The sequence below is a fragment of the Peromyscus eremicus genome, chromosome 10, assembly GCF_949786415.1.
Source record: "Peromyscus eremicus chromosome 10, PerEre_H2_v1, whole genome shotgun sequence".
Lineage (NCBI taxonomy): Eukaryota > Metazoa > Chordata > Mammalia > Rodentia > Cricetidae > Peromyscus > Peromyscus eremicus.
In genome coordinates, this window is record NC_081426.1 from 88,695,970 (window position 1) to 88,720,234 (window position 24,265).

Below are 24,265 nucleotides of genomic sequence, written 5' to 3' on the forward strand. Positions count from 1 at the left end.
AAACCAAAAGACAAAACAACAACAACAAAAAAATAAATAAATAAATAAATAAATAAATAAATAAATAAATAAATAAATAACCCCAAGTTGGCCTAGGGTGGCCTGAGGTATGTAGAAAATACACAGAGTTTTGTTTAAATTTTAATGTTTATATTCAAAGGAAACAAATGTACTCAGACCTAGATAAGCTAAAAAGACTAACGCTAGATAAAACTTTTTTAATTTTTAACTACTTAGAGGATCTCTTCATATGTTAAAAAAAACAAACGAACAACAAAAAAAAAAAAAGAAAAATACCATCAAGGTGGGAGAGGGGTTAACTTCACAGTAATTTTTAAAAAGAAAAACAAACATCTATATTTTGTTAAAAATTGGTGTTTGAGTCAGGTGGTGGTGGCGCCCACCTTTAATCCCAGCCCTCGGGTGGGGCAGTCAGGCATATCTCTGTGAGTTCAAGGCTAGCCTCGTAACAGAGCGAGATCCAGAACAGCCAGGGCTACACAGAGAAACCCTGTCTCAAACAACGCCCTCCCTGCCCCCACCCCAAAAATCCTGACTAGAATTACAGTATCTCTGACAGCTAAGGTACAAAGGCTACCTAATTCTAAGTGTTCAGTTAATGTGTAACACAGAGATAACCACAGGGGCACAAAATGGCTAATCAGGAACTCAAAGCAATCTTACCTGAATCTAACTCAAGGTTCTAATAAAAAGTGGTTCCTCTTATTAACCTGCACAGAAGTTTCAGTGTCAGCTATGAAAAGAAAACCCTGTGTTACAATATGCTCTAGAATTATGCGATAAGTTCTGAATCAAATTAAACTGACTACCATAATCTATGTAGGAATGCTACAAAAATACTGTTTCCCTGGATATATGAGCATTTCCATCTCTTAGAAACACTTATTTAATGATAAACGACTTCCTTAGAATATGAGGGATTAAATGAAGCCGTCTATGCTTCTCAATTACAACTTATCTTTCAGTTTTGTGTAGCTTTTCAATATCATGTGATTGTATTCACACTGTGCATCACTGCTTCACTCAAGACCACTTTATCCACAGCATAATCATAATAAAACAGGGAATGAAGACTTTGAGGGCAGTGATTGTGTGTATCTATCACCCACAGGACAGTACCTACAGCACAGCAGGTAGACTGAGGCCTGGAACACACACCCTACGCTTAAACTTCAGCCTAAGTCTCAGCTCTAAATCTCAGGGCGCTGCATATATGTGTTTTTGCTCCTCTCCCACAAAGCTAACCCCATTATACATTGAGAGAATTAAATGAGGTTTTAGAGTGTTTAGAACACTGCTTAGCTCATAGTAAATAAAAACTCACAAGCAACAGCTATTTCAAAATCACAATTTAAAGGGCCTGGAGAAAAGGCTCATCCATCAAGAATGTTTCTAGCTCTCAATTCACAGTTTAAAAGGTCTATCCCAACAAGTCTTCAAGAATACATCTAAGTGCTAGGGAAAGTGGCACACAGAGGTATGCAATCTATGGAGACTAAGAAGCAGGAGGTCAGCAGTTTTAGGCCAGCCTGGGCTACAAGGATAAGATCCTGTTTCAAAAAAACCATGAGTTGGGGATGCAGCTCACAATGCTTACCTAGAATATCCAAGGCCCTGTGTTTCAACTCTACTGTCATTACTCCCTCAATAAAAAACAGAGATCAAAACCTAACATCTGAGGAACATTATGTTCCAGACAAGAACTTATTTTTAAGTGAAAATGTTCTTCTTTCTATTGATGTTCTTTACTATTTTTTAAATTATATGTTGTGTGTTTGTGTCTGTGTGGGTATAGGTACATGAGTACAGACAGGTACTTGCAGAAGCCAGAGGAGTCAGATGAAATGGAGCTGATATTGTGGGTGACTGTGAGCCACTAGATGCGGGTATCAGGAAGGGCAGCATGTGCTCTTAACTGATGAGCCATCACTGCAGGTAAACTGATTTTCAAATTGCAAGTTTTATGAAGCAATATGAAAGCCGGACACTACTATTCTGTCAAAAGTAGCAACCTTGCAATACTATAGAGCCACCCTACACCTCGGAAAGTGCGAAGTCAGAGGTGATGGTCCCAGCACCTTTGTCTCTTAACAAGGAATACAAATCCCTTACTGGCACTATTTTTAGTAAAAGTGCATGTGGGCAAAATATCTCACTAAGGATAGGAATATTTGTTCTCCAAATGTTATTTAGTGTTATCAACTGTTCCAGGCTCGCCTCACTCAACCAAACTCAAAAATCAACCATACCTTGCTGAACTAAATGATATCATACTAATCTGCAATATTAAACTTTAGGAGATGAAATTAACCTACAAAAAAAGAAACACCTCGGGTGTGGTGGTACATCCCTGAAATCCCAGAACTTGGGAGGTAAGAGTTAGGAGGGTCAGAATTCAAAGCCATCCTTGGCTATTTGGAGAGTTTGAGGCCATTCTGGGCCACATGAAACCCTATCTCAAAGAATGAAGGGAGGAGGGAAGAAGAGAAGAAACAAAGAGAAATTAATTTAGCAGTATCACTTTACAAGCTTTTAATGTGGACTTTCATCCCCATGAAATTACATAAAAATTCTACCCAGGCTAGAGCATACAGTGTAAACATGTTTTTCTAGGAAGATAGCCCAGTGCTTTCAAAGGGGGATAAAAATGCCAAAAGATTGATAGTCACTGCTTTTCACAGTTTACAAATGTCTTCCTACTCTTACATGTTTCAGGAAAAAACCTGTTTACATAAAATTAATCAGTAAAATCCAAAATTCATCTCAAACCTCACATTTCCAAACTCTATATATGTGTAATATATTCACAATTAGACAGCAATTATCCAAAAGTTCTTATTCCTGCAAACCTTTCTTGGAGCTATAATTACGAGTTAGAGAAACAAGGACAGAACTACTCAAAAGGGCAGTAAATTTTAGCCAACTCCTGAATAATCAGGATTTAAGGGGAAAGAGCAAGCGTCTAATTATCTACTTAACAGTTACAGTTGTACACAAAAGAACCAAGTACCAGCTTTCTATAGTTTAACGATTTGGAGAAACTAGAAAAAAAAAAAAAAAACACTGCAGAATTAGTTCTACAAGCTCACAGAAAAAGTTTATACGCCCACAAGTCCAGGCAATTATTTTACAACTGTCTCACGATTTAATTTAGTATAACAACAGCAGCAAAATCATACACTTTTGAAGCCCGTGACTGGCGACTGTTGACCCTAAATAATACAATCGTAGTAAAAAGATAGTAGTCTCAGTTTCCAATCGCTAAACCCTCAAATTTGGCAACAGTTCAAACACCATTTTAAAAAAAAAAAAATCTCTACCTAACTGAAGTCAAAGAAATAATCGTGAGGTCTGTTTCCCTTGCACGCCCTTGGGGATCGCACCTCTTTGTGCACAGGGTCGGAAGGGTCCTAACCTCAAGCTCACTCCGGAGCAGGGCAGCCTGGAAACCTTGGCGGAGGATGACGGGCGCGATCACCCGGCTGCTGCGACTCCAGGCGTTGTCCCGGCGGGGCCGAAACGAGACAGGGGCGCGGCGTCAGCGGAGAGCGGGCCTCGGGCCTCGGCAGCGGACCCCGAACCTGGCGAGGGGCAGGAAACAAACGGCAGACACACCTGGCGGACCTCGGCGACCTGTCTGTCCTGCGTTAGCCGGCGAACGTCGGACACTCCCAGGATCCGCCGCCGCCGCCGCCCCTCCTCCGCGGCCCAGGGCCACCTCCACGCTCCGCTCCAACGTGGCAGCCGCAGCCCCGCCTGCGGGCCGGCACTTCCGGGTGCGGAGACTCACCACGCCCACCCTGCCGGCCGGCACTTCCGGGAGCAACGGTTCGCCCCTCCCAGCCGGCGGGACGGCACTTCCGGGAGCCGTGGCCCCAGAAGGCTAGTGGAGCTGGAGGTAGGGATTATTCAGCGGTGTTTTTGGAGGAGGCGCGCAATGCAGGGAAGCGGCCGCTTGGCGGTGGATCGAGGGGAAGTCCGGCTAGGCGTCTCCGTCAGGGAAGAGCCGCGGTGACCCCGAGGACGCCACGTAGCTCTCCCGTGAGGCGTCAGCAGCAGCTGGCGACACTCCCCACAACGGACGGACGAACCGCGCGAAAGCTGGGCAAGGGCCGGCGCAGTTTGTCTCTCGGCTCATTTATTGGTACTGCGTTTGCCTTGTGTTGTTGTGGTTTTCGTTATGTTTTGTTTTTCGAGACAGGGTTTCTCTGTGTAGCCCCGGCTGTCCATGGACTCGGTCTGTAGACCAAGCTGGCCTCGAACTCACAGGTCCTCCTGCCTCTGCCTCCCGAGTGCTGGGATGAAAGGCTTGCAGCCTGCGTTTGCCTTTTGAGAATTTACGTGAATTTATTGCACACACCCAAAGGCTATTATTTGTACTTCAGAGTCTTAGATCCTGTGAGTGAGTTATATCGAATGCAGTTGGTATCCTTGATATTTCAATATCTATCGATGGCATTCAGACCTATTAATTAGCACTCGCCCGGCCACTGGAACAAAGTGAGCATCCTAATTTGAAAATCGGAAGCTGCACTCTGTGTGTGTGTGTGTGTGAAGGTATGACGCTTTCAGATTCGAGCATTTGGGATCTTCGATTAGGGATATAAACTAGTAACTGAAAAGTGTAGAAGAAGCCGGTCTGTAGAGCAAAAGAGAAGAATGAAATGGGGGCCGAGCTGGGTGGGCATCATAGCTCATGCATGTAATGCCACACTCAGGAGGTAAAGGAGGAATTCAAGGCTAGTCTAGGCGACATAGTAAGGTCAGGCAGGTCACCCTGCGCTGCAAGAGAGCCTGTCTCAAAAAGCAAAGCAAAATACAATAATGATAGCAAAGGCTGGAGAGATGGCTTAGCAGTTAAGAGCACTTGCTGCTTTTGCAGAGGACGTGGGTTTATTTCCCAGCACCCACACGGCAATGCACAACCATTTGTAACTCCAGTTCCAGAGGATCCCACACCCTCTTCTGACCTCCCGCAATATCTGCATGCACGTGGGGCACATACATACATACAGGAACTCAACATATAAAAAGAGTAAAACATAAACAGAAAGTGGGCGCTGGAATTCCCTATTATGAGTATAATAACTATAATAATTAATGAACCCTATCTCCCAACTTAAGCTAGCTCTAGTATATTCTGTAATTTTTAACCAAACGAAGCTGGGTTCACTCTCTCTTCCTTAGAGCTTCCAGATGTGTTGCCTTGTACTTTTTACTTAGGAATTATTTTATCAGTGAAATCCAGCCACAGGAGAATCACTTGCTACTAGAAAGTATTAGCACCTGGAATGGACTGAGGTCCCCTAACTTTATTATTACACCTATTGACCACATCAACTCTTCTGTAACACTTTTCTTAGCCTCCTTAAAGTAATGCTTTTTTTTTCCCTTTTCTTTTCTTTCTTTCTTTTTTTTTTTTTTTTTTTTTTTTTTTGTTTTTGTTTTTCAAGACAGGGTTTCTCTGTGTACCTTTGGCTGTCCTGAAACTCTCTCTAGACCAGGCTGTCCTCGAACTCACAGAGACCTGCCTGCCTCTGCCTCCCAAGTGCTGGGATTAAAGATGTGCACCACTACTGCCTGGCAAAGTGATGCTTCTTTATTGAACACAAACTATAAGCAAGCTGGACTTTGAGGCAGAAGCAGGAAGATTGTGTGAGGCCAGCCTGAACTATATGGTGAGATCTTGTCTCTACAGAATGAGGATATACTATAGTAAGATTTTTACATAGCATCCACAAGGTTCTGTTCGATCCTCAGCCACAAGCCAGTAGTCCTACGTACTGGAAAGTGGAAATGTTTTTAATTCACCCGCTCAGTGTCCTACATATGGATTTCACTTTAAAAAAGCAAGCTTACCGAGCTGAAAATGGTAGCCCACCCCCACCCCCCAACCCCAGCATAAAGACAGGACCCCTGTAACAGCTTAGGACAGCAGCCAGCAGCTGTAACTCCAGCACAGTGAGAGGCTGATAGGCACTGATCCCCAGGCACAACAAACCTGAAGGACTTCCAGGGTTCATTAAAGGGGCAGGTCTCCCCCACCACCTCCACACCCTGTGTGGGACTTGTGGGTGTTCACACAGCATGAGGCACGTGGGATAAAAAGGAGAAACAAAGCACATACTAGGTCAGTGCATTGCCACAAGTATGTATCCGCAACCCTCATTTTTATTGAGACAGATTTTCACTGAGTTGTCCAAGCTGGCCGTGAACTTGATAACCTGTCTTAGGTTCCTGAGTAGCTGGGATTACAGTCCTATGTCCTTAGGTGGACTGTGGACTGGTATTGAAGTGACTCATGCAGAATCAGAGCTCACAAAGGATGCCTGCACCTAAAGAGGAAAACTTGTATCATTCACAAAAGTATACTTTTAGCTCATTTTAGTGAACTTCTAATCAAGCCTTGTTCTGGATCAAATGAAAGTTCATTTACAGACTCTGATTTACTCCTTGAAGCCAGAAAAGGAGGTAACTACATACATGTGGTATGTGGAGTCACAGGTAGTAAACTCACCCAGGGAGCGGTGGCAGAGATGCCTGTTGCACACAGCTCCTTTTGGATCCTGTAATGTAAACAAGAGCAAGTCAGACTGGTTCGTGTTCTCTGGACCAGGCTGGGCTCTGTGGCACTGCTGTCACATGCCCTACACACCTGTTCTTCTAGGCCAGTTTGTAGTTTAGGAGGTCTCTTCTGAAGCTTCGGGCAGCATGAAGTCTTATTTTCTCTTTTCAAAGATTTATTTTTAATTATGTGTATATGGGGACGGGGGTGGATACCTGTAGAGATGAGCGGTATCAGTTCGTCCTTGTGGTTGCTGGGAACTGAACTTAGTTCCTCTGAAAGAGCATTAGCTCTAAACCCTTGGGCCATGCCTCCAGCCCCTGCAATGAAATCTTAATGCTGTCCTTACTTCCTGTTGATGATCTGTCAAGGGGTGACAGAAGTCATGAAGGGACAGTTAAGAATGGCTGTCAAGAAAATCCTGGTGGCCTAGTCTAAAGGGCCTACTGGTAATTAATCCTTTGAGGGTACTGGCTGGAATCCATATTGAAAATCACCTGGACCTAAAATTGCTGAATCCTAGACATGAACATGACAAATAGATTAAAAATGTAAGAACCTGAAAACATCAACATGAAAACTATGACTTTGTATGCTAACTTAAAGATAAAAATAAATAAGGACCAAATATAAAATGCGAACAGCCATAAGTGGTCCTAGACAGAAAGGTAACTAGGATGGCTATGGCCCGACACTTTGAAACCCATTTGCTCTGTCCCTGAGCACGTCCATTTTCTCTGAACAGTGCATTTGATGTTCTGGAGTTTGTTGTATTCGTCAAGATTTGGCTGATACATGAGCAATATTCTTCCTATAACAGGATAGGGTCCAGGCAGTTGTGAAATGTAACTTGATTTCAAGTGACTTTGCTTATATTGCTGGAAGTTCTTGGAGTAACTATTTCTAAGTCCCAAGGACATTTGGGGGTAGTAAAAGTGGAGTTCGGGAGACCACTTCTATGCCTATGCTAATAAGGTTGAGGGCCCAACAATAAAATAGGTTCAGCTTTTACTCAGACAGGGGTACACAACAATAAGGGTACATTTTCCTGACTCAGATTCTGGGAAGGCCACATGTATCCTTTGAGTTAGGAGTAAAGATAGGCGCCAAGTCTGTCAAAGGAAGCACACAGGGTCCTCAGGATTTAGACAGTAAAGACTATTGAGAAATGCTTCCAGTAATGTCTGGAAAGGGGAGCACATGGCTGTTCATAGGGGCTATCGGGAGAATATACAAGGTTTAAGCCCAGTTGAGGTTGAGTGGGGTCCTAACCTAGTTCCCCATTGAACATGCACTTTGCATGCTTTTAGGACAGAGCCCGTTTGGGAAGTCTAATTAGTGGGGTTTGGACAAGCTGGGGTGCCGGTGAAGACTGCCCAGTTTTCAGGTTTGGAGATTTTCACTGGGGCCAGGACTCGGGTCTATTACCGGAATCTCAGCATCTAGAGCCAAGTGTAAGATATGAAGTTAGAGGATTTGACTCCAGTTATAACTAGTGAGATACTCTCTTTCCAGAGGTTTGATGGATTGTCCAGTTGTTCCTCAAAGAAAATACCCTCAGACTGTTGAGAGGTCCTTTAAGACAGGTTTTTATCTAACTGGTAAGACTAGTGTAAGGTTCATTGTGCACCTTGACTTCAAGGGGCCAAGTGTGACCAAAACGGAGATGACATGTTAGGAAGCCTCCTGAAGTCACATTAGCACAAATTCTACAACTGGTTGTTTTGTTGAACCCAAGGGTTTCACCGATTTTTGGAAAATAAGGACGAGTAATTCTGGGGTATACTGAAGGCAAAGAGAGAAAACAGGAGTCTTAATTTTAAGAGCTGGGCATGGTGGCACATGCCTATGCCAGTACGTGGGAGATAGAGGAACAAAGACCAGTCTGAGATCCTCAGCTACATGGTGAGTTTGAGGCCAGCCTGGGCTGAGATTCAAGAAAACAATTTTCATAGCACCCTCAGTGAGTTAAGGAATGTAAGCAAGCAGCCTACTGTAAATACTAGAGACCCAGGACTGAGATTTGTGCTGTGGGGAAAGACACAATGGCACATACGTGCCATTCCTTAAGGAAGCTCCAGAAACTAACATCCCAATGACGAGTCAACAGCAAAGAGGCGGCCTGACCCTGGTAATAAAGGGGGACCAGTGACCCTGATTACTAATATGGCATCTCCAAGAGAATAATGGTCCAAACAATATCCTTGGTACAACTCTCTAAAGGAAGGTTTTAGCTTACTAAAATTGTCAAGGGCCAACAGTTAAAAGGCAAGAAACCTAGTTTCCAGTTATTGGATCAGATGTCATGAAGGAATCCTCAGAAAATCAGTCTCAGAATGCAGGTCAGAGGGAAAACATAACATGATAGAGGTTTAGACTGTAAGGTGTGGCCTCAGTAGAGTAACCAGATCCTGTTTCTCAGTGGCTACCAAGTCCAGAAAAACCTGAGAAAGTAAAGAGGGGCCAATGTGCAGATTTGCCCTGGACAAGCTGCCACAATTGAGAGAGTAGGTCGCCGGGCGGTGGTGGCACACGCCTTTAATCCCAGTACTCGGGAGGCAGAGCCAGGCGTATCTCTGTGAGTTCGAGGCCAGCCTGGTCTACAGAGCGAGATCCAGGAAAAGGCGCAAAGCTACACAGAGGAACCCTGTCTCGAAAAACCAAAAAAAAAAAAAAAAAGAGAGTAGGTCTCCTTTCTATCAGACAAGGCAAGGAGACTCGGGCACCAGGAATAATAAACTTTCCTACAAAGACTGGGGCACTGGTCCCCAACTCCTAAGAGTGACATTGATTGAACAGTCGGGGACCTTTCAAGGCCATCAACATTGCCCTGACCACAGACCGTGAACTGTTTCCTTGACTTGAGGGTCCTGAGTTTTGGGTTCCCTACTCCCATTCTTGGGCCACCAAGTGCTGTAGTTTGGAGTAGCAGGCAGTGAAAGAACTCACCCAAGTCAGACTAGTAGAAAATGTTTAAGTGTACTACAAATGAACCGCAATAAGATGGTGGTAGAATTGGGTCTGTGAGGACCAACTGGCTGTTTTTATTGGGCAGCCACCCTCATTTGGCATGGTTTCTGAACTGTAAATGAGGATACTTCTGACTAGTTTATGTTTGACTCTGGGCTAGCCCTCTATCAGGAAGCAACTCTGACAGGAAGTTACAGTTCATTTTGATTGGCAGCAGTCACAACATTCCAACATAGCACCCTTTATTCTTGCTTTTTATCCACGATGCAAACAAATTCAAATTCATTCACAAAAAGTTGCGCTGGAAGATGACTCAGAACTTAAGAGACCATTTTGCTCTTCCAGAGGCCCAAGTTCAGCTTACAGCACCCACCCAGGCAGCTCACAACTGTCTGTAACTCCAACGGCACTCTGAGGGTACCGCAAACTCGTAGCATACCATTACAAATAAATCTTTACAAAAGAAAAAGATTTACAAAGAGTTCAATTCTTTTGACAATTTTGATCCCTTTCTCAGTCAGAAGAGGGTAAAGTTTTGTACAAAACTATCACAAGGCATCCAATTTGTTCCATAATTACATGTACCATGCTTACATTTCAATAAAACAGCAGCATTCTAATGTTTTCTTACTATTTCAGTTTTTAAAAATCACATTTATTTTCTTATTGTGTCTGTGTGGTCAGAAGACAACGTCAGGAGTCAGTTCTCTCGCAGCTTGTGGTCATCAGGCTGTGTGCCGAGCACTTTCCTTAGAGAAGGAAGGGACACGCCACTTTCTCAACAGGCCCTGCAGAACGAGTGAAGAAGTGTTTATTTGCAGACAGGGTCTGGGCTCTGGTCGACAGGCTTTGTTTTGTACCATTTAGAGGCTGTTTGGCAAAGGTCTTTACTTTTCAAACCAGCTGTTTCACGGATTTCATGGTTTTGCTTCCCAGTGGATTCTAGTTTTCTCACCCAACCCCTTTGTGTCCTCTTAACTCTTCTAGGAGGCCTCGTTCTCTTACATACATTCACTGATAATCTGAGAGGTACCTGGAGTTCTATGCTTTCTCAGTGAGGAGAGACAAATCAGGCTGGCATAAAAAGGATGCAGGCAACAGGAGTGGCGTATGTGGAAGGGCAGTTAGTGGAAGAAGCCAAGGCATCACACTCCAAAGTTTGGTCTTTCCTCCCTTTGCAATTTATCCCTTTAACTTCCAGGCCCTATCTCTCATTATTCCTGACTTGTCTACACAGAAGTGACATTCTTCACTTAGGAAGAGAGAGTGTGTCGTGTCCCCCCCCCCCCACTTCAGCAGTCAACAGGTCTGGCTGCCCCCCTCACCCCTCATTTTATTTATATATATATAAAAACACCACTAGTCCATTTGGTCCTACAGGCCACTGGCAAACTAACGCTAAGAGGTCGAAGAGTCTAGTTCCTCTACACCCACACCCATTCCAGCAGTGGTTCCTAATCCAATTACTAAAGGTGTGGTCTGATTGGAAGAATATTCATCTGGGGAGTTAGGCCAGGGTACAAATACATGTCCAGTTGGCTAGTAGGCCTAAGTTTTCTTCCACATATAAAGAAGGTACCCAGGTATGGATGGCATCAGGGCTGGGCAGTTACTAGCCCTTACACAGCCAAAGGTTTGGTTACACTGATCACCAGTCACATGTCCTACCTACTGGTTGTGCCCCCTCAAAGTTATTTCTACATATCAGAGAGTGTCTAGGGAAAAAAAAGGCCAGCAATTATTGAAATCTGAGGTACCTGGAAGGCTGAGGCAGAATTAGAACTGAAGGCAGCCTAGTAACTTAGAAGTTCCTGACTAAAGAAATAATACAACTTAAAATCCCTTACCTTATATAAATCTTCAAATTATTCAGTAAGTTTGCAAATAGTACTCAAGCAAAAATCCTTTTCTCTCCTACAAAAAAATTAAAATAGACAAATCAATGCAGAAATGACACTGAATATTTAAAATCACAACTTTGCAAATGCCCTCACATACATTAACCACACAAGTTTTGATGTGAACAGCAGTGCAGAAAGCCAATCACTGCCACCTGTGTTGGCTTTATTTTTAAGCTCTACATAGAAATGTTTTGTTCTTGTTGCCTGGCCCTTTAAAATGTAAATACATAATTACATGTCAAAAAAGAATTCATAGACTATCAAGGTGTATTATTGTATTTACTTTGTCCAGACTATCTCCTGTCACCTTACTCATGTCTCTAATCACCAAGCAAGCCTGATATGGAAAAAAAAACCTACCTTACCATGTAATAAAACTGCTTATTCTGGGCTTTAAGTGTAATATATTTTCTTAAGACTTATTATGTTATATGTAAGAGTGGTTTGCCTGCCTGCATGCATGCGTATCATGTGCATGCCTGGTGCCCAGAGAAGGACTTCAGATCCCCTGGGATTGGAGTTACAGATAGTTTTAAGCCGCCACGTTAGTGCCAGGAACTGAAACCAGGTCTCTTAACCACTGACCCATCTCTCCAGCCCCTTTAAATGCATGTAATATTTTTGAAGGTTTCCAACTATCAAGAACTAAGATCTTCCTAGCAGGTGTGGTCACTCTACCACCCACATGTGACCCCACACCGCTGAGAATAGCTATGAATGCAATCCAACCTACTTAACACATAGGAATCGTGTGTGTGGTTCTTCTGAGCATCAACTTTGAAGGTGACAATGTTGTGCCTCAACTTCAAAGTCAAGTCTTATCCCTGAGTAAATAAATCATTTCTGTGTATAGGGAAGAGTGATATATTTGTGTCAGCTAGTCTTGGGTTGTCAGCCTGACTATGCCAGAACAGCTAAAACCCAAGCAGCTGGGCACATCTGAGAGATTTTCTTGGTGGGAAGGAAGGCCACAGAGAAGCTTTTGCTTCCCACCAGCTTGCCCCACCTTTACTGGTATCAGAAGATACTTCTTCCAAAGTTTCTCCACCACAGTGGAACTGCTGAAACACCCAGTCTCATGAACTGAACAAGAACAACCACCTGGCCTCTCCTTTGAGACATCCGTTGTTGGGCTAGCTAGACCATAGTCTGTGAGGCCCTCTAGTAAGCCCCCCTTTGATATGTGTATGTATCCATCTATTCCATCAGTTCTGTTCCTTTAAAGAACCCTGACTATGGTAGTCTACACATTAGGAATATTCTGATTCCACGATAGTTCATCTTGCTCATGAAGAGAAGCCAGTACGTACAGAGAGACAGATAAGCAGCAAGGGACAAGTAGTTCATATGCTCACCAGACTGCACATACATCAAGCTTGGAGGGCAATGTTAAATATTTGTATAACTGGACCACAATCCCACCCCCCCAAAAAAACCACAAAGCATGAGGCTATCTAATTTTTAATTATAGTCTAGTTCCAACCAGCTTTTCCAGCTACCTCCAGAATTAGGAGGAAATCCAAGGGGGAAAAAATACTCTGACTGAAAAGACTTTAAGTGACCCAGGAATTTTCCATACTAAGTTACATAAATTATATGTAAATGTAGGCAAGGAAAACAAAACAAAAACCATGAACTTTAACATCTCTGAATTGGAGGCCAGCCTGGTCTACATACCGAGTTCCAGGATATCCAGGGAAAAAGAGAAAAGGGGATGGGGTGGGGACCACTAGGCTAAAGAGCTGGCTCAGCAGTTATGAGAACTAGCTGACCCCAGCAGCCGCATGGCTCACAACCCTCTCACTCCAGTTCCAGTTCCACGGCCCCTTTTGGCCTCAGGTGCAGACATACATATAGGCATTAACACCCATACACAGAAAATAGATTTTTTTTTAAAAAGGGACCAATTACTCAGATATGCATGCCTTTATACTCATTATTAGATTCAAATGCTAAATCTGAAATAAACAGAAACTTTAATTTTAAAGAAACTAGCATCTGGTCAACTTCCAAGATCCTGTGCTGACCTCTCCACCTCCTGTATTCCTGCAGCCTCTCTAGAATCCTTAGATATGGCAGACTTCCTAAACACATTTTCAAAGATCTTCTTCTCTCTTGGCCTTCTCCCTCAAGGGAAGCCAGCTGCTACAGCCTATGAAGAGGTCATGTGAACAGGAACTGGACAAGTCAGTCAGCACTTCAGACAGTCATCAACAAGCCCATAAGACCTAGACCTATCCCCGGGGCCCAGATGCACAGAGGAAGTAGTATTTGTCACTTTGAACTCAACTCATATTCATATCCAAAAAGGAAAATGTAAAACCTTGTAAGATTTAGGACTATCTAAATTTGCTAACCAGAAATCCCAGAACTCCAACACTTTCTAGAGCCAAAGAACAGAAGCCGGAAGCCTTGTGAGTATCTGAGTTACAGCAGCACACAGCATGGAGGGTGCTAGTGAACTAGTCAGGAACCCAACCAGATGCTCAACAGGCACAGCACTGACCCTCCAACAGAGTTGACCGTCTCCCCATAGGGCCATTGTCACCAATAGTGCAGAATATAAAAGCACAAGCTGCAGCAAAATGCCTAGCAGACACACATGCACACAGAGCTAGTCTCTACGTTTTAGAGGGTTCTGCTGGAGAGGTGTCTCAACAGTTAAGAGGACTGGAGTTCCACCCACAGCACCCACACAGCAGCTCCACAACTATTAGCAACTCCAGTTCAGGTGATCTGATGCCCTCTTACAGCCTCCACAGGTACCATGCATGCACATGGTGAAGACATACACAAAAAAATAAAGGCACCTGTCATCAAGACAGATGACCGGAGTTGGATACCTGAGACCATGGTCACAAAAGAAAACAAACTCCAAGTTGTTCTCTAACCTCCACACACCTGCACGTACACAATAAATAAATATAATAAAAAATTTTCACCATTCAAATATAGGTAATTAAGATTTCACCAAAGCCTTTAGAATTCCAGTTTTACTTGCGATAATCTATTTCAGGTCAGCTCTATCTCCCAGAATATTTAATATACACAGAACAGATGACTATACCTTTCCTGTGTATTTCATATCGTCTTCCAAAGCCACATCTCTTCAAGACAATCCCTGAAAAAGATTTTCTTTTAAATCATTATGAAGGGACAATGTCTGTTGCAACAGCACCTTTAGCAAAGCTTACATATCCTCATTAATTCCTCAATAATCACAGCAGATCATTATGTGAACAGCAGTGAAAAGGTTTAATCATCGGATATGAAGCTCTAGAGGAAACAGTTAAAGAGACCAAAACTACTTGCTGTAAATCTGAAAGTCCTCTATTATCTGGAGCAGACACCTCCAGGTCTATGACATGTAAGTAAATGTGTTTTGCAGTTCCCCATTTGTAATTCATGACAGCAATGTAGTCAAAAATCCATGAGACCGGGAACACTGAGCAGTGTCAGACGATCAGGACTCCTTTACGTAGAGACCCTCCACAGCAAGCGTGCAATTAAGCACTGTAGATGCTAACCTGGCTTTCTGCTCAGCTGAATCTCCTCCTTCTTCATGAATATCCTAGGTTATACTTTTGAAATCACTTAGCCTGTGGTGGTCTGAATGAGATGGGCCCCCACAGGTTCATCCATTTGCATGCTTTGTCTTCAGCTGAGCTGTCAGGGAAGGATTAAGAGGTGTAGCCTTGCTGGAAGAGGTGTCTCTGGGAGCAAGCTTTGGCTTTTCAAAAGCCCCGCTCTCTGCTGGCACAACCAAATATAAAGCTCTCAGCAACTGCTCCAGCACCATGCCTTCCTGCCTGGCTTCCTGACCTAATGGACCAACCCTCAAAACTGTAAGCCAGCCCCAATTAAATGGTTTCTTTTTTAAGAGTTGCAGTGGTCATGGTGTCTCTGACTAAGAGCCTGGACTCCCACTTCTATGGTAGTGTCACAGTGCCCAGTGCCTCATGTTCTCTTAATACTTTTAACAAAGGTATCCAAGTACTAATCATTACACAAAATGTCCTTCAATTGTAACCTGTATACTTTAACATTTCTGTATTTTCATGTATAGCTTATCTTATCTGTGTATGTCTGTGTACCACCTGCATGCCTGATGCCCAGAGGTCAGGTGTTGGATCCCCTAGAACTGAAGTTACAGGTGATTGTGAGCTGCCATATGGATGCTGCAAACAATCCTGGGCCCTTTACAAGACCAGCAAGTGCTCTTAACCACTGAGCCATCTCTCCAGAGACATAATCAGTATGTTTTATTTTTGAGATAAAATTTAATTATGTAGCCCAGTCTAGCCTGGAACTCTGCATGTTCTGAAGTCTACTCCAACCTCACAACTCCTCTATAAACCATTGTACAAATGCTTAATTTTCCTGAAATGTCCAGGATTTTTATTATTATGGTTTTAAAATTTACTCTATTATCTTGTGGTAGGGAGGCACATACATCCCATGATTTTTATGTGGAGTCGGTTCTCTGTTGTGGAATAATCTTTTTGACACTGTGAATGTGTGTCAGTTGGATTGGTTTATTAAAAAGCTGAACAGCCAATAGCTAGACAGGATTTTCAGGGCAGAGAACGCTGGTAAGAAGGGTGGAGTCGCAAGGAGACAGCAGAACTCAGGAAGCAACATGGGCAGTACAGAGTAAAGGTAATAAAGCCTCGAGACACAAAGTAAATTAATAGAAATGGATTAATTTATCACCACTAGCCAAAAAACAAGCCTAAGCTATCGGCCGAGCTTTCAGAATAAGAAGTCTCTCTGTCATTACTTGTGGGTGGTGGTCCAGCTACATCCTCCCTCTCCTCCTTTACATGGGTTCTGAGACTGATTCATGCTGTCAGGCCTGTAGCTGTGCGTTCCCAGGAGCTTTCTGGCTTGTCCCTGTTGTTACGAGCATGGCTTTATTTGTTCACTCTGCCACAACCTGAACCAAAGCTTTGTGCAATGCCAGACAGCCAAATGCTTTCCCACTGACTCTATGAAGATTTTCTTTCTTACAAGCTTCTGTGTAGGAGTGGGCGCACTACAGTCTACCACTTCACACCTATAAACGTGTGACAAACATGGAACTTTCACCCTTGGTTGGTAGCAAATGGGGACAGGAACTTGAGAAGCAATTCCACTTACATCATCTAGAGAAACAGAAATGTATCCATACTTGTCCATACTCAAGGCATCACTATTAGTAACACTCAAAAAATAAACATTAACAATGTAAATGCACTGGCAACTGATGTCTTACATATACAAGGTTACACTTTGGCAACAAAAAGAGCAAACTGGTAACACTTTTCTACAGGAAAAGCCAGCCACAAAAATCCTATGTACTAATTTATTATCCCATCTATCTGAAACATACACAACAGGTCCTCTACACAGGCACAAAGGGACAGTTAATTAGGGTGGAGTTTCTTTGGGCTAGAGATAAAGCGAAGTTGGCAGAGTGCTTGCCTAATGTGCATGAAGCCCCCCTGGGCTCAAAATCCAAAAGCACATTAACCGAGCTTGGCACAGCACAGGGTAGGTATACAGTCACCCTGAGCTACACAGCAAGTCTAACGGTGTCTTCATAGGGTGATGTAAAACTTCTGAAAGTGGCCTGAACCTTTATTCCTGGCCTTTTAGGAGACCCATTCAGGAAGATCACCTCCAGCTTGAGAACAGGCTCTGGGAAACAAACCTGTCTCAGAAAGACTAAGAAAACTGCAAGTGTTCTGAAAACAAGAGCAGGTTGGTGATGCAGTGGCCGAAAGCACACACGAGACCTGGGCTTGGATCCCAGCACTGCAATATAAGGACACAGATGAGCTGAAAGCTGCTTTTGTATGTGAGACCATACTAAACCTCACTGAACTGTACAGTTAATTGTGAGGTGAAATAACTCAAGAAAACTGATGCAAAGCCCTGTATTTTAACCATCAAGCAAACATTTACACCATGCTTTCCCCCAGCACCCGGTGTCCCCCAAGTTCATGGGCTTTCTTTTAAAAAGTAATAAAAGCCGGGCAGTAGTGGCCTAATCCCAGCAATTGGAAGGCAGAGGTAGGTGTATCTCCATGAGTTCGAGGCCAGCCTGGTCTACATTTTGCGAATTCCAGGACAGCCAAGGCCACATAAAGAAACTCAGTATCAGGGGGAAAAATAATAAAAAAAAGAAAAAACAGCAAAAGCTGTCCATTTCATCCAAATAAGGTATAAGCATAAATTGGAAAGGCGTAAAGTAATACCTTGATGACTTGCTGACTTCAATCAAGAGTAAAACAGAAGGCGGAAAAATCTTGTATCATTTTAAGGATACAAAGAAATGAAAACTTTACATGCTTCTCTAGCTGGCCTACATTATTGAGAAAGGAGCTAATGAATACACTAACTCTCCTTGAGAAAGACAATACGCCTTCAATTGGCCGTTTTTTTCGTTCTGGGAAGTGTAAATAAAAGGAACTTACTTTGTTCTAAAATCTTCTCAATCCTGAAATCCACAATGCCCCATTCCCAAGTCCGAACAATGGATCGGCCCGCCCTTTCTCTTATGTTTCCGCTCTTGAGCGGCTCCCACTGCACTGGAGGACTGCGAGGGCCCGAGATACCTTACCTCCTCTTCCTCATCAGGGCAAAACGTCTTCAGAAAAAAGGTTCCTAAATTAGGATTCCGGGGCATCCTCGGTCAAGCTCCTGTGTGGTATCACATACATAGCGCCAGGTCACACCAAAACCTCCTGCGTCATCCCCGCATCCGTGAGCTACAAAAGAAGGCACGAGGCAAGGGCTGAAACCACTCTTTTGTCCCTGCCTGGTCTGCAACATTCATCGGACATCGCGTCCTGTCCCTACCCGTCTCCTGGCGCCATTCTCCCACCGGTCCTCCACAGCAAGCGCCACCATCGCCAACGCCACTTCGGCGTCAGCTCGCTTCCCGCCTCTCTACTACCCATTACTAGGCTGGCCAAGGCGCGATGGCGCCGGATCGCACGCGAGTAGGCCCAGCCGCGAGAACACCTGGGCGCTCTAACAAAAGAATCCGAGCGGTGCGAGGCCAAGGCGCGGCCCGCGGAGGGTCTCGAAGGCTCCGGGCCTCTCCGATTGGCTGCTGCGACACGGCGTGGCCTGCGATTGGCTAGGCCGTCGAGTGCGGCGCCTACGGAAGGCAGGGTAGCATCCAAAGCCCGCCCTTCCGGTCCGGTCGCCCAGTACTCGGGCGGAACCGAGGTTACCGCGACGCAAGGTCTCGCGGGAGCTCCAGGGGTAGGACCGCCGGAAGTTGCTCTGAAGAGGACCACAGCCCCGAGGAGTCCTAGGGGAGCATCGCCACCGGTCCTCCGGCCGTGTGAACGAGCGCAGCCGCCGACCCGCCGCAATGCTGCGGGACCGCCGCGGTGGGGCGGTGGCACATCGCGGAGCGCCGCCGGACGTGCGCAACCGGAAGCCGGGCGGGGAGCGACGGCCGTTAGGGACCAGTGCTCCGTGCTGGCTTTCCGGTCTGAGTGAGGTTACTCGAAAGACTTCCTCTTGCCGTTTTTTAATTTAAAGTGAGGCCGTCCGTAGGCGTCTGGCGTGGTGGTGAACGCCCGGAATCTCAGCCTTTCAGGGGCGTGGTAGGAAATTTCCGAGTTGGAGACCATTATGGTGAATCTGCCATGTTGAAGGCATACCGAGAAGGAGAAAAGTAGGTAAAATAAATCCTTACAAACACGAACTTCTAAGTAGAGCCTTTTGGTTTTGTGGGATGGTGTCTCCTGTGCAGATCAGTCTGACCCGAGAATATACATGGAGCCCAAGCTGGCCTCAAACCTTACTGCATCCGCCTTCGCAGACCGCGGCCCTACACCATGTCCTACCATGTCAGAATTTGTAGTCTGTTGAATAACAATAAATTCACATGTGATGCAGTTTCATTGGGTTTGATTTACCAAGTAGATAATTGATGGCTTGTTACTGGCCATCACTGCTGCTTTGATTTCAGTGTGTGCGTGTGTGTGCACGTGCACGTGTAGGTGTGTGAGCACAGGTCAGGTCAACCTCAGCTGTCACTCCTCGGGAGCCAGCCATCTTTTTTTTTTCAAAGAGTCTCTCACTGATGACCGACCAATTAGACTAAACTGGTAGGCCAGAGAGCCCTCAAGTTCCTCGTGTCTCTGCCTCCCAGCACTGGGATTACACACACCACATGTTTTTAATGTGCTGATCTCATTGCCTCCACGTGTATACTGTCCAGGATTCCCTTCCCACAGCAGGTGCGTCTTGCCAGTCACTGTAATCCCTCAGACATACTCAGAGGCCTGTCCTCTAGATTCTAAATCTTGTCAACGTGACAACAAACACGACTGACAAAGTACCAAATGTTAGCTTTTTTCTGAACATTTCCTTCTTGAATCTGTTTCCATCCCCTCCCCGCCCCACCAAAAACCAAAAACCCTCAAGCTTCTCCATGCTAGCTGGGACGTGTGTGTTTGACCAGATCTGTGTGCTGCTTTGGGGAGTAGCTTTCTTGGCTCTTACTAAAGATAGCACAAGATAATTTTGGCTCTGGACCTGTAACATTCCATCTCTCTACAGTCTTGGAAATTCCGTCAGCCTTGTGGAATCTCTGACACAGGTGGGGCCTTCCCCCCCTCCCCGTGTTTGTTGCTGTTATTGTTGAGACAAGGTCTCGTGTATGTCAAGCTGGCCTTAACCTCCCAGTGTAGCTGAGGATGACCTAGAACCCTTGACCCACATGCTTCAGCCTCCAGAGCCCTGGAATGACATGCTTGTTCCATTATACCCAGCTGATCTGTGCATTTTGAACTGGCCTGGACTTTCTTGACAAACTGCACATATTTATTTCCTTTATATGCAATAAACTGGCTGTTTCCTGGCTTCGGTGTAAAATCCACTCTAGTTTCAACTTACCAAGATCTAAAATAAAATAGCACAGGAGAGTTATAAAAATTACGTTAACGTATCCTCAGACCCATTTTGTGTCACTTGGATCTCCCTCTGAACTCAGCTCCTCATTTCTTGTGATTACCAGTGAAAGAATTCAGATGAGACACATAAGAGCGGACTGTTGAAGATAAGGGGGTTCAACAGTGTGACATGAAGTACACCCAAAGGAGAGTAATCAATGGCCAAAGGGGCCACTGGCATAAAAGCTCACTCCCAGGGGTGAGAATGGACACTGCCAGCCTTCATTTTTAGGAATGCTTTAAAACACAAAAGTCTCTACAACAGATAGTTTATTTTTGTTCCTGCTCAGGTGATTGACAGGCCCACTTGCATGATGATACAGGCATATTTAGTCCCAGCACTCAGAAGACAGAGGCAGGTGGAACTTCATGTAAGTTCAAAGCCAGCCTGGTCTACATAGTGAGTTCCAGGACAGCCAGTGCTAAAAAGACAGACCCTGTGTGCCGGCTAGTTTTATGTCAATTCTGATAGAATCATCACAGAAGGGAACCTCAACTAAGAAAATGCATCCAGAAGATTGGGCTACAGGCAAACCTGTAGGGCATTTCTTAATGAGTGATTGACATGAGAGAGCCCAGCCTATTGTGGGTGGGGCTATCCCTGGGTTGGTGGAACTAGGTTCTATAGAAAGCAGGCTGAACAAGCTATGGAGAGCAAGCCAGTAAGGAGCACCGCACCCCCACCCCCAGGCTTCTGCATCAGCTCCTGCCTCCAGGTTCCTGCTCTGTTTGAGGTCCTGTCCTGACTTCCTCCAATAAACCCTTTCCTCCCAACTTGCTTTTGGTCATGGTGTTTCATCACAAAGTGTGAATGGTCATTAGAGCCCTGCAATTTCAATTCATGGTTTTACATGTTGCTAGTTGTGAGGGAGAGGTCCATCCTCCATGACCTCCAAGCCTATGAATTTCTCACCAGCTACCAAACATGTATTATTTATCTTTTATAGACAGACATAAATGATTGTAGAGTTTAAATGACAGCTAAGAAGTGAGGAATCAACTGAGAGTTCAGGTCCCCAGAACTTCCTAAAAACTGGGCAGGGCGGCAGCCACCTGTAACCACAGCACAGGGAGGCCCGGGGATCCCCAGGACTAGTTGGCTAGCTGGATTAGCAAACTCTGGGTTTACTGAGAGACTGCCTCAAGAAGTGGAGGGCAATCAAGGAAGATACCCTCCATCAATGCTGGGTCTCCACACAGGTGCAGTCACAGGAGCATGTGCACTCACCCACACGTGTGCAGACAGACATACACATACACACCAAATACACATGAATGATCTGAGTTTGATCAAGAGAAATACTGACTCTTGGATGATACCTTCTGATTAAGCACCTGCCATGTAACACACACGCCAAACATGTAATTGTTATAAGAAATATTCCTGTTAATCTGTTGTAGGTTGAATGAACATCTGTGATGGAGAAATGTGTGCCATCAATCACTTTGTAAAGTTGCTAATGGATCTAGAAATCAGTTTCTTAAATATCAGAGCTAAAACTAGTTTGCTATCCCTTAAAACATCATTCGGAATAGGGCACAGGGCACACACCTGTAATCCCCCGGCACTCAGGAAGTGGAAGCAGGAGAATGAAAAGTTCAAAGTCATCTTTAACTACATGGTGAATTTGAGACCAGTGTGGACGACATGAAACCCTGTTTTAAAATGAGAAAAAAATCATTCAGAAAGAATGAAAATAAAAGTTTTTGACAAGAAAATACTAATTCTCTTTCTTGAACTACAGTAGTTCAAGTTTGGTAATACCAAGTAATTTGGGTATTTGCTAAGTAAATAACAACAGACGTGTTCTCAGCAGACTATGTTAGGATATTTCAGAGCACTCGCTCAGCCATTTTTAAAGTTCGCTTTCCCTTTAAATGGTTAAGAATTTTAATTATGCCAGGTGGTGTGGCACATGCCTTTGATCCCAGCACTTGGGAGGCAGAGGCAGACAAGGCAGGTGGATCTCTGAATTGGAGGCCAGCCTGGTCTACAAAGTGAGTTTCAGGATAGCCAGAACTGTTACACAGAGAAACCCTGTCTCAAAAAAAACAAAAACAAAACAAAAATTTTATTTCCATATTAGAATGATTTTTATGACAAAATAACAAAAACATTTCTGAGAATCTCAAAATTTACCAATGATCTGGACAGATAATCTAAGGGGTTCCTACTTGAATTGTTTTCTCTCCAATAATATGACATCTTCTTTTCAATGTGGCACCACTGCCAACTAAAAGTTCCCACGACCTTTAGTTCCGGAGGACGGACTATGCTTGAATGATCACACTAGTATTTGATGGTCACCAAAGTCAGGAGGAAAGCTGTCCCAGGGTTTTCTGCGGCTGTGTGCTGCTAAAAACATATTCCATGATGAGCATGCCTAGACATGACGGTCTCTCTTCACCATAAAGTTCACATGTTATTTTAAAATCTCATCATTCTCAGTGCATGAGTTTGTATTTCTGACCTATGCATATGACAAACTTCTTGGTATGGGCTGCTTGGAATATGAGTTTTCCAAAAAGGAGGAAAAGACACCACCAGGTGCTGCTTGTGAAGTCACTCCTGTAAGACAGAAGTGTGAACAGATCTTTTCAAAAGCCTTCCAAAATGTGTGCTCTGAGACAAGGTATCATTGTTAGCACTGGCCAGCCTAGACCTTGATGTGTAGATCAGACTGGCCTCACACTAACGGGGATCATCAGCCTGCCTCTGCCTCCTGAGTGCTGGCATTAAAAGTGTGTGCCCAGCTAAACCTGTCTAAAAGCAAATGAAAGAAAACCTTGTTCACTCTTCTACAATTTCATACACATATGCAATGTTAGGCCTTCTTTTAACTTGTTTAAATAACTAAAACACTGACTATACAGAAAAAGCTTTGGTTGACAGTTTCAATGACTGGATGCGAGTGGAAACGATGGGGAGATAGCTTGGAGCACCGGCTGCTCTTCCAGAGAGGACCCACACCGTGGCTCACAACCACCTGTAACTCCAGTCCAGGCGGTCCGATGAGCCCTTCTGGCCTTTGAGGGCACCAGGCACACAAATGATGCACAGACATGTGTAGACAAAACCATACATCCAAGTGGAAAATTTAAAAAGGATGATGCTGGAGGTCAAGGAGATGGCTGTGTGGTTAACAGTGTTTGCTCCAAACATCTGAGGGTGTGAATTCAGAGCCCGGAACGTCTGTGAAAAGCTGCATGTGGGAGCATGCGTCTGTAATCCTAGCACAGCCACTGCACAATGGGAGGGACACAGGAGTCCCCGGGGCTCCTGGACCTGCGAGCCTGGGTATGCAGCATCTGGACAGGGACGAGGACCCTTCTCACAGGCGGAAGGCAAGAAGCAATTCTTGAAGAGTTACCATCTGACCTTCACACACACACAACATCCACACGAGCACATCACACGCAAACAGTCTCATACACACAACACACACATCATACATATATAGTCTCACATCACACATCATACACAGACATATCACATGCAAACAGCCTCACACACACACAGCATACATACTCATCACACGCATAGTGTCACACACACACATCATACACAGAGGCACATCACATGAATATAATCTCACATACATTATACACACACAACCATACCCACAGTCACACACAGAGACATCATACACCTACACAATCAAATATTGGTGAAATACCTATGAAAGCTAAAGTATAATTTTACTTTAATAGAAAATTTAGGCTCTTATGGTCCAAAAATTAAGTAAAAGTGCAGATTCATATACCACAAAACCCCCTTGTCCTGAGGAAGCCTAAAATAGAAATAGCAGCAGACAGAAGGCAAGCCTTCTATGTCAGGAAGCCTTCCTTGT

At 44.3% G+C, this 24,265-nt stretch overlaps 1 long non-coding RNA gene across 2 annotated transcripts; it reads right to left on the reverse strand.

The window, feature by feature from the left end:
* Positions 1 to 9,540: 9,540 nt before the first annotated feature.
* Positions 9,541 to 18,629, reverse strand: LOC131920463 (uncharacterized). Of its 2 annotated transcripts, XR_009381652.1 has the most exons (5): positions 18,301 to 18,629; positions 18,062 to 18,209; positions 14,525 to 14,578; positions 11,404 to 11,470; positions 9,541 to 10,344 (listed from the first exon to the last, which is right to left on the reverse strand). It is a non-coding gene; the product is annotated as an uncharacterized LOC131920463 (long non-coding RNA). The 2 variants fall into 2 exon arrangements; XR_009381651.1 differs by lacking the exons at positions 18,062 to 18,209; positions 18,301 to 18,629 and adding an exon at positions 17,916 to 17,967.
* Between the last annotated feature and the right edge of the window lie 5,636 nt (positions 18,630 to 24,265).